Here is an 11,592-nt window from a genome sequence, read left to right on the forward strand (position 1 = left end):
TTTCTAGAGACAATATCTCTCATCACTCAATGCCTAGGTTTACATCCACTGTATTCACATCCTACCATACCTCTGTCTGTACATTATACCTTCAATCTATTTTATCGCCCCCAGAAACTTGCTCCTTTTACTCTGTTCCAGACGTCCAATTCTCATAGCTTTTAGCCGTACCCTTATCCTACTCCTCCGGCGATGTAGAGGTTAATCCAGGCCCCGCAGTGCCTAGCTCCACTCCTATTCCCCAGGTGCTCTTTTTTGCTGACTTCTGTAACCGTAAAAGCCTTGGTTTCATTAGAAGCCACCTCCCTAAGTTTGTTTTATTCACTGCTTTAGCACACTCTGCCAACCCGGATGTCCTAGCCGTGTCTGAATCCTGGCTTAGGAAGACCACCAAAAACTCTGAAATCTCCATCCCTAACTACAACATTTTGAGACAAGATAGAACGGCCAAAGGGGGCAGTGTTGCAATCTACTGCAGAGAACCTGCAGAGTTCTGTTCTACTTTCCAGGTCTGTACCCAAACAATTTGAACTTCTACTTTTAAAAATCCACCTCTAAAAACAAGTCTCACTGTTGCCGCTTGCTATAGACCACCCTCTGCCCCCAGCTGTGCTCTGGACACCATATGTGAATTGATTGCCCGCCATCTATCTTCAGAGATCGTTCTGCTAGGTGACCTAAACTGGGACATGCTTAACACCATCCTACAATCTAAGTTTGTTGCCCTCAATCTCACACAAATTATCATTGAACCTATCAGGTACTTTGAGGTCAAAGCCATAAACACAGGCACCCTCATATATATCATCCTAACCAAATTGCCCTCTAAATACACCTCTGCTGTTGTCAACCAAGATCTCAGCGATCACTGCCTCATTGGCTGTATCCGTAATGGGTCTTTTTACAAAAACTGTCTGCGCAACAACCAACACATGACATCAAAGACCCTCTGAGCACCAACCAACACAGGACATATCAATCAGCTCCCTCCTAACAAAGGAACACTGGCTTTTCAAGCTTCAGAAGGAGTCTGTAATTGAAGACAGCTGTATCTCCTGACGAGAGGGCGGGGTCAGATCTCCAGTCATGGGGCTGACCAATCAACTGCTTAGAATTTCAGGAAGCCATCCTGAAACACACACATACAGACAAACCACAACACAGAAACTGGGGAATGTAACACGCACCACAAAACATCATAACATCACAAGTAAAACCATCACGCATCCCCAGTTAAACCGTGATAGAGCACCTTGCGTTGGCAACCACATTCGCCAAACCTTTCACATACTTAATCTGTATATTGTATCCTTGTACAATCAGAGCCCACCTCATAAGGCGGCGGTTCTGATTGTACATTTGCTTCAAAAACACCAAATGATTATGGTCCGTGAAAACCAGTATAGGCAAGACACTGGAGCCCACATATACCTCAAAAAAGTGTAAGGCTAGCAATAAAGCCAGCGTCTCTTGTTCAATGGTAGAGTAACTTGACTGATACGAGTTGAAGTTACGGGAGAAGAAAGTGACGGGCGGATCCACTCCCTCTTCATCTTTCTGCAAGAGAACCGGAAAGAGCGGTCACAACAACGCAGACAAAAATTCAAAATTATATCCATAATGTCCACAGAAAAATGTCAAACGTTTTTTATAATCAATCCCCAGGGTGTTTTTCAAATATCTATTTGATAATATATCAACCGGGACAGTTGGCTTTTCTTTTTTGCGCACAAATCACTCTGAGAGCCCCCACCTGGCAGGGTAGCCTAGTGGTTGGAGAATTGGATTAGTAACCAGAAGGTAGCAAGTTTAAATCCCCGACCTGACAAGGTACAAATCTGTCGTTCTGCCCCTGAACAGGAAGTTAACCCACTGTTCCGTCATTGAAAATAAGAATTTGTTCTTAACTGACTTGCCTAGTTAAATAAAGGTTAAATAAAATAAAAATTACGCAATGTGGTTGTTCATGCTCATTCTTCAAAATAATAGCCTGAAACTTTGTCTAAAGGCTGTTGACACCTTAGGGAAGCCATAGAAAAAGGAATCTGGTTGATATCCCATTAAATAGGGATGCAACAGAGTGTTTTCAAAAACAGGGGCACTTCCTGATTGGATTTTCCTCAGGTTTTAGCCCACAATATCAGTTCTGTTTAACTCACAGACAATATTTTGACAGTTTTGGAAACTTTAGAGTGTTTTCTATCCTAATCCGTCAATTATATGCATATTCTAGCATCTGGTCCTGAGAAATAGTTTTACTTTGGGAACGTTATTTTTCCAAACATAAAAATAGTGAGTGACATGTCAGCAGGTGACATGCACACCGTTTTCGCTGAGCTAGTTGATATTCTAGGCCACTGTCATTTTCCAGGAAGGAATAGGTTTCTTGGTATTCAACCTACTCTGCTGGCTCTTCAACATCTAAGTCTCAGTCGGCTGACTCAACTGCCTGGCTCTGCTCACCAAAAACATTGAATGCTTTGACATTGAATGCCACTGTCTTTTGTGGTTCTTACCACTTTCCCCCTGATCCTGTATGCACAATGGATGTCATCGAGGGCACCTGCAAGCACATCAAATGTGTGGGAACCTCTCAATCTCTTGCAAGCAAGTGCAGCAGAATGTCTGAGTTTCTTTATCTATCCAGTGACATTTGACCCCGATGTAACTCCTTTGATGTCCAACAATCAGTGGTGGTGGCAACATAATTTACCCTGGCAAGGTGTGCCATAACGGTCTTCATGTGATTGGCAGCTTCATGTATTCTTGAACAAACAGTAGGTCTGCAGTAGGTCACAGATCAAATTAATGACAAGCTTGTCAACAGTTGCCTGTGAGACGCACCTGGCTTCTCCCACTGCCATAATTTCAGACATCTTTGCTTGCTTGCAAGTTGAGCTGTTTGATAATTCCTTGGTTCGTTTGTTTGTGGCTGCAGAGGTGAGCATATTGTAGTTTGTCATGATTTAATGGATGTTTCATCTGTGGACAAAATTATTGCATCAATCTGGGCAAAATGGATATAGCCTAACCAGTTTGGTTTTAAATAATGTCACTGTCCAAATACATATGTATTTAAAACCAAACTGGTTAGGCTATATACATTTTGCCCAGATTGATGCAATAATTTTGTATGGGGAATATTGTTCTTTCTTTACCCCAGTTATAAGAACTATAGTTTTACCAAACATGATATCTGTCTATTATTCGAAACTCTAACCAGATTTTGCTAGGAAATAAGGATTTCCTTCCTCATGGTCTTCAGAAGACCCGGCCACTGGCTCTGTCTCTGTGTGTCTATATTGTCTCCTGAACCTGCTCAATCTCATTAGGCTCCATTTTATTTTTCAAGTTGATTAGGAAACCTTTTTTCATGTCATGTAGCTACCTTTTTTTACTGTTTTACCTGCTACCGATCATCATTTGGTTTGCATACACAGCTGTAATTGGGCCATTTTTGCACGACGTGGGAAATCGAATTGTATTGGTCAGGGGCGGCAGGGTAGCTTAGTGGTTAGAGCGTTGGACTAGTAACCGGAAGGTTCCAAGTTCAAATCCCCGAGCTGACAAGGTACAGATCGTCATTCTGCCCCTGAACAGGTAATTAACCCACTCTTCCTAGGCCGTCATTGAAAATAAGAATTTGTTCTTAACTGACTTGCCTGGTTAAGTAAAGGTAAAAAAAGTTCAAGTGAACAGTAAATTCTAGCTGCTACAAAAAGGTGCAAACTTTGTGCATGACAATGTGTATCCTTTTTCTAGATTGTAACAGATGGTTTTGAAAATGTACTTTAAGTACATTCAAAATGTACTTATGTATATAGTTTTTTAAGTACACAGAAAAGCTACTAAATTACAGGAATGTGAGTAGTTGATAGGTGAGAATTGTCTGTTAATAATGATTAGAATATTCCGCCCTGAAACATATAATTGTTTGGAATGGATTATAATGTATGGAATCATAATCAATAAATGTGTAGTCCTAGTCAGAATTAGGGTAAAACAATGTCTTTATGGTATTTTAAACACAGACTGTCTGAGCTTGGTGCCGACCTGACTAGAGATTTGGGAGAGAACGGGGAGTACGTCTCAAGGACAAGGTCACTATCTCTGTCGGCTGGGAAGTTAGACAGACAGTGTGTGAGTAGCAGGTCATGTGTGTGCGTATGTTTGTGTGTATGTTTGTATGTGTGTGCGTATGTTTGTGTGTATGTGTATGTGTATGTTTGTGTGTATGTTTGTATGTATGTTTGTGTGTATGTTTGTGTGTTTGTTTGTATGTGTGTGTGTATGTTTGTGTGTATGTGTGTGTGTGTAGGTTTGAGTGTATGTGTGTGTATGTTTGTGTGCATGTGTGTGCGTATGTTTGTGGGCATGTGTGTGTGTATGTTTGTATGTAGTGGGCGTGAGAAGTCAGTATAAAATGAATTGATTTGTATTCTTGACTTCAGAACGTTCCCGTGAATAAACATTTAATTTTGGTAGACTGGGCCTCTGTCTGTTTCCTTTTCTATCAGTATCTTACAAATCCTGATATAACAGACTAAGGGTAACTTAATTGAATTGATAAATGAACAAAAGTATAGAATTCTCCTGACAGTAATCCGTTACTTCCACCCCTGGTGATAAGTTTGTCTCACCTCATTTGATAGTAAAGCAATTAACCACCACAGTGTGCAGCTGAACATTATGCTGGTTTGATATGTTTTGATTAAAACAAAATCCGCCAAGCGGTTAGCTTTTAACGCTATTTCTTGTCCCGGAATCCCGCTTAACAGACAGGTTGAAGCCTGCTTGACAGAGCAGCAATCATGCTAGCCATCATGCTAACAAAGTTGGTACCAGATTCGTTTTGCAATGGAGGCCTCTTTGTCTGGAGAACTAAATGAACGGTTCCAGCGCTGTTGGAGCTGTATAAATTACACTTTGTTTCGGGATAAACCGAATCACTCAGTTCCAATGCGGCAATTGTTTACTTGCCAAGGATTATAGGCTTGTGGTGGCTTCCTTGATCATACAGGTCGCCAACCTATGTAAGAAACTGGGGAAAACGCAGGATTGAATGTTTACATTTTTGACTTGGTTGCTGGACGGTGTTCGCGCTTGCTGGATCTATCTCCACTTTGACGTTTGTCGTTATCTGACTGGCTGGTGTTGCCGGAGCTCCTCCATCTGATAGCAGAGAAGAAGAAGCAAAGCAAGAGGAGCAAGAATATCAACGATGGTCGCATGTCACAAGCCATGGAAGCCGAAGACAGTCTACAGTCATGGCCAAAAGTTTTGAGGATGACACAAATATTAATTTTCACAAAGTCTGCTGCCTCAGTTTGTATGATGGCAATTTGCATATACTCCAGAATGTTATGAAGAGTGATCAGATGAATTGCAATTAATTGCAAAGTCCCTCTTTGCCATGCAAATGAACTGAATCCCCAAAAAACCTTTCCACTGCATTTCAGCCCTGCCACAAAAGGACCAGCTGTCAGTGATTCTCTCGTTAACACAGGTGAGTGTTGACGAGGACAAGGCTGGAGATCACTCTGTCATGCTGATTGAGTTCGAATAACAGACTGGAAGCTTCAAAAGGAGTGTGGTGCTTGGAATCATTGTTCTTCCTCTGTCAATCATGGTTTCCTGCAAGGCAACATGTGCCGTCATTGTTGCTTTGCACAAAAAAGACTTCACAGGCAAGAATATTGCTGCCAGTAAGATTGCACCTAAATCAACCAGTTATCGGATCCTCAACAACTTCAAGGAGAGCGGTTCAATTGTTGTGAAGAAGGCTTCAGGGCGCCCAAGAAAGTCCAGCAAGCACCAGGACCGTCTCCTAAAGTTGATTCAGCTGCTGGATCGGGGCACCACCAGTACAGAGCTTGCTCAGGAATGGCAGCAGGCAGAGTGCATCTGCACGCACAGTGAGGCGAAGACTTTTGGAGTATGGCCTGGTGTCAAGAAGTGCAGCAAAGAAGCCACTTCTCTCCAGGAAAAACATCAGGGACAGACTGATATTCTGCAAAAGGTACAGGGATTGGACTGCTGAGGACTGGGGTAAAGTCATTTTCTCTGATGAATCCCCTTTCCGATTGTTTGGGGCATCCGGAAAAAAGCTTGTCCGGAGAAGACAAGGTGAGCGCTACCATCAGTCCTGTGTCATGCCAACAGTAAAGCATCCTGAGACCATTCATTTGTGGGGTTGCTTCTCAGACAAGGGAGTGGGCTCACTAACAATTTTGCCTAAGAACACAGCCATGAATTAAGAATGGTACCAACACATCCTCCGAGAGCAGCTTCTCCCGACCATTGAGGTCGATGAACAATGCCTTTTCCAGCATGATGGAGCACCTTGCCATTAGGAAAAAGTGATAACTAAGTGGCTCGTCGAACAAAACATCAATATTTTGGGTCCATGGCCAGGAAACTCCCCAAACCTTAATCCCATTGAGAACTTGTGGTCAATCCTCAAGAGGCAGGTGGACAAACAAAAACCAACAAATTCTGACAAACTCCAAGCATTGATTATGCAAGAATGGGCTGCCATCCATGTGGCCCAGAAGTTAATTGACAGCATGCCAGGGTGGATTGCAGAGGTCTTGAAAAAGGGTCAACACTGCAAATATTGACTCCATGCATCAACTTCATGTAATTGTCAATAAATGCCTTCGACACTTGTAATTAGTATTCCAGTATTCCATAGTAACATCTGACAATAATATCTAAAGACACTGAAGCAGCAAACTTTGTGGAAATTAATATTTGTGTCATTCTCAACTTTTGTCCATGACTATACACTTCCAACAAGAGGCATGGAGCAACTAATAGCTTTGCTGTCCTGTAGCCTGATCTTCCTGCATCTTCGTCGCTGGGGGGGCCTGTGTCAGCAACCGCAGTGTCTACTACTACGATTTCGAAGTCGACGTCGGCAACCTTCTGTCCCTGCTCTGGATCGAGCGGGGCTTCCCCATCTGTTGGAAGCCTGCACCAGGCACCGGGAGCTACAGGCTCAAGTCATGCTGCCTTTCGCCCGTCCATAAAGGAAACCTGTGACGTGTGGGAGTGGGCAGATTTTCTGGTCCTTCTCACCAGCCATGGTTTTGGGGAACTCCATGGTAAGAAATGTGACCATTCCCAGTGCAAAAACAATGTCCTATCCCAGAGCTTGAGTAAATTACATTACTAAGCTGCTCCTGAATGGACTACGTCAGGATATGGAAATCGATTCTATCATAGTCCATGTTGGTTTTAATGACATTGAAGGGAAGCTCTGAACAGTTGAAACTGAATTTTAAAGAGCTGATTGAATCTCTGCTAGACACTAATAAAAGTAGTAGTTACAAACAGCACAGGAATTAAATCCTGTATTGATCACATCTTTACTAATGCTACAGAAATTAGCTATAGTAGCCATATCAAGGTAAACCAAAGTTCCAAAGGCTGGGCCTAATATAGTGTATAAGAGGTCATACAAGACGTTTTGTACTGATTCCTATGTTGTTGATGTAAATAATATTTGTTGGTTCGTGGAGTGTAATGAGGAGCAACCAGACGCTGCACTTGACACATTTATGAAACTACTTATTCCAGTTACTAATAAGTATGCACCCATTAAGAAAATGACTTAAAAACTGTTGAATCCCCGTAGATTGATGAGGAATTTAAAAATTGTATGGTTGATGCAAAAGGAATGGCAAATAAGTCTGGCTGTACAACCGATTGGCAAGCATATTGCAAATTGAGAAATCATGTGACTAAACTGAAAAAAAAGAAACTACATTATGAAACAAAGACAAATTATATAAAGAATGATAGTAAAAAGCTTTGAGCACCTTAAATGTTTTTTTCCCAAAATGTCAAACTCCGCTTCATCATTCATTGAATGAGATGGCTCATTCATCACAAAACTAACTGATATTGCCAACTACTTGAATGATATTTTCATTGGCAACATTAGCAAATGTAATCATGACATTCCAGCAGCAAATGCTGACTCTACACATATCTGGCCAAATTATGAAAGATTTTGTAATTTTGTATTGTAATTTTGAATTACGTGAAGTGAGTGTGGAAGAGGTGAAAAAAGTATTGTTGTCTATCAACAATGACAAGCCACCGGGGTCTGACAACTTGGATGGAAAATTACTGCTATCAACAATGACAAGCCACCGGGGTCTGACAACTTGGATGGAAAATTATTGCTATCAACAATGACAAGCCACCGGGGTCTGACAACTTGGATGGAAAATTGCTGAGGATAATAGTAATATTGCCACTCCTATTTGCCACATCTTCAATTTAAGCCTACTAGAATGTGTGTGTCCCCAGGCTTGGAGGGAAGCAAGTCATTCCGCTACCTAAGAATAGTAAAGCCCCCTTTACTGGCTCAAATAGCCAATCAATCAGCCTGTTACCAACCCTTAGTAAACTTCTGGAAAAAAAAATGTTTGACCAGATATGCTATTTTACAGTAAACAAATTGACAAAACCCTTTCAGGATATGCCGGATTAAGTGATGACATGCTATTCTATAAAATTAAGCTAATCAGGTAAGTGTAATTAACTAGAGAGTCGGGGTACGACGAAATAATGTTTATAGAGCTGTTATCTTCTTAATAGACTCTTAAAGTCCTAGTAATATTTTACATCAATAGCAGTCAATATTTAATCCTAGTGTCATCTGAAAGTTGTAAATTCTTGGTTATCTTCACGAACCCTGGCTAACAAATTGAATCAGCAATGCAACATTTGGTTTAATTATGTATTTACTAAATAATCACATCACACAGAATGGATCATACATTGATTACAAATTATGTCATAAAGGAAAACGTCCCTAGCGGACGAAACAGATATGACGGCTGGTTACACAAAGAAATGAGGTTGGGTTTGAGTGAAAGAGTGGGAAGACTGAGGAGCAAAAAAGGTTTTGTCTCTTTATCGGGCCGTAGGCAGCTATGCTATTGTAAATACAGTATCTTATGCATTCTAAATAACCACCCATTTGAAAAAGGAAAATGCAATGAATATTTACTCTGAGCTGCGTCTCGGTAGATTGGTAGTAGATAGAAGGCGGGGTGGTCCAGCATGGATCTCTGGTCCTCTGAAGAATGTCTAGTGGTGAACTGGAGTGTGGTAGAATGAATACTCTGTCCGTCCTCTCCTAGCCCACGTTTAGCGGGCAGAGAGGACATCACTTCTTTAGTGAATAGGAGTTCAAAGTTCATACCAAGTTGCATACTTTTAAGCTCATGCTATATTCTGGCTGGTATAGTCGAAATTCATCTTTTCGGCGTGTGGATCGTCATCTTCACGTTGAAATTCGATGCTAATTTCGTTATGTTCTTGTCATTCAACCAGAGCTCACGCTGAGGTTGGCTTAGTTCTGTAGGTGATCTTTGTCCTTTCAATGTGGGGACCGCAAGTCCGCACGTCCTAGGAACAGGAAGTTGAATTTTCATCAACAAGTTTATAAAGTGATGAAAGAAGGACGTGTTTCATAGTTTACAACCAGTGTCTGTTCACTTGGGCGGGGCCTTTGAGTGAGCAGAGTTTCTCTGACAAACCGGTGTCATTTAAGAAGCTAAAATTACATTTAATCTTTCCACAAATTATATCATATTTAAACATTGAAATTGCACAACAATTCCATGTGAATCTGAAAACTAGAATGTGTAGACTTTCCAAGATACAGTGTGTCGTCCTATCATCAGTAATAATGTCTCACATCATGATTTTCACGTCCGGATGAAATGCATGCCCAAATTCAACTGCCTGCCACTCATCCCCAGAAGATAAGATATGCATATTATTAGTAAATTTGGATAGAAAACACTCTGACGTTTCTAAAACTGTTTGAATCATGTCTGTGAGTATAACAGAACGTATTTAGAGGACAAACCATTCAGATTTTTTGTTTGTTTTTGAGGTCACTGTTCAATGGGTATTTATTGGGAATCCAGATTTCTAAGGGACCTTCTTGCAGTTCCTACTGCTTCCACTGGATGTCAACAGTCTTTAGAAATTGGTTGAGGTTGGTTGAGGTTGGTTGAGGTTCCTTTGTGTAATGAAGAATTAGCCCTGTTCAGAACGAGTGTATTGAACACAGATTATCCCGTCTTCAATTTTTTAGTTTATTTACGTAAAAAAAATACCTAAAGTTGTATTACAAAAGTAGTTTGAAATGTTTTGGCAAAGTTTACAGGTAACATTTGAGATATTTTGTAGTCACGTTGCGCAGGTTGGAACCGGTGTATTTCTGGTTCAAACGCGGCAAATAAATTGACATTTTGGATATATATCGACGGAATTATTAGAACAAAAGGACCATTTGTGATGTTTATGGGACATATTGGAGTGCAAACAAAAGAAGCTCGTCAAAGGTAAGGCATGAATTATATTTTTATTTCTGCGTTTTGTGTCGCGCCTGCAAGGTTGAAATATGCTTCTCTTTGTTTACTGTGGTGCTGTCCTCAGATAATAGCATCTTTTGCTTTCACGGAAAATCCTTTTTGAAATCTGACATGTTGGCTGGATTCACAACAAGTGTAGCTTTAATTTGCTATTGCATGTGTGATTTCATGAAAGTTTGATTTTTATAGTAATTTATTTGAATTTGGCGCTCTGTATTTCCCCTTGCTTTTGGCCAGGTGGGACGCTAGCATCCCACATATCCCAGAAAGGTTAAGGGCTTGTAAGTAAGCATTTCAGAGTAAGGTGTGAAATGTTGTATACCTGTTGTAATTCGGCGCATGTGACAAAGTTTTTAGATTTAAGAGTTCAGCCATGTTTGGAATCTCTGGGGCAGTGCTGTAACACGTCAGCCGTGTTCGGAGTCTCTGAGGCAGTGCTGTAACATGTCAGCTGTGGTTGGAGTCTCTGGGGCAGTGCTGTAACACGTCGACTGTGGTTGGAGTCTCTGGGGCAGTGCTGTAACACGTCGGCTGTGGTTGGAGTCTCTGGGGCAGTGCTGTAACACGCCAGCTGTGGTTGGAGTCTCTGGGGAAGTGCTGTAACATGCCAGCTGTGGTTGGAGTCTCTGGGGCAGTGCTGTAACACATCAGCTGTGGTTGGAGTCTCTGGGGCAGTGCTGAAACACATCAGCTGTGGTTGGAGTCTCTGGGGCAGTGCTGCAACACATCAGCTGTGGTTGGAGTCTCTGGGGCAGTGCTGTAACATGTCGGCTGTGGTTGGAGTCTCTGGGGCAGTGCTGTAACACGTCAGCTGTGGTTGGAGTCTCTGGGGCAGTGCTGTTGAATAAGTGACATATTGTCAGTATTTCTAACCTATGCCCTGTTTATGCATGTACATGCATGTTTTCTAAACCATGCCCCTATCTTTTTTACAAGGTATCTATGACCAAAAGATGCATATCTATATTCCCGTTCATGTGAAGTCCATAGATAAAGGCCTAATTAATTCATTTAAATTGACTGATGTCCTTATATGAACTGTAACTCAGTAAAATCTTTGAAATTGTTGAATGTTGCGTTTATATTTTTGTTCAGTATATGTATTTATGTACATAATATACCTGCACTGTAATTAATCATGATGATTAGCAGTCTTTAAATAGTTTTATACTCAGTAAAACCTTTGCAT

The sequence above is a fragment of the Oncorhynchus mykiss genome, chromosome 22 (genome assembly GCF_057628025.1).
Source record: "Oncorhynchus mykiss isolate SJ-2025 chromosome 22, ASM5762802v1, whole genome shotgun sequence".
Taxonomy (NCBI): domain Eukaryota; kingdom Metazoa; phylum Chordata; class Actinopteri; order Salmoniformes; family Salmonidae; genus Oncorhynchus; species Oncorhynchus mykiss.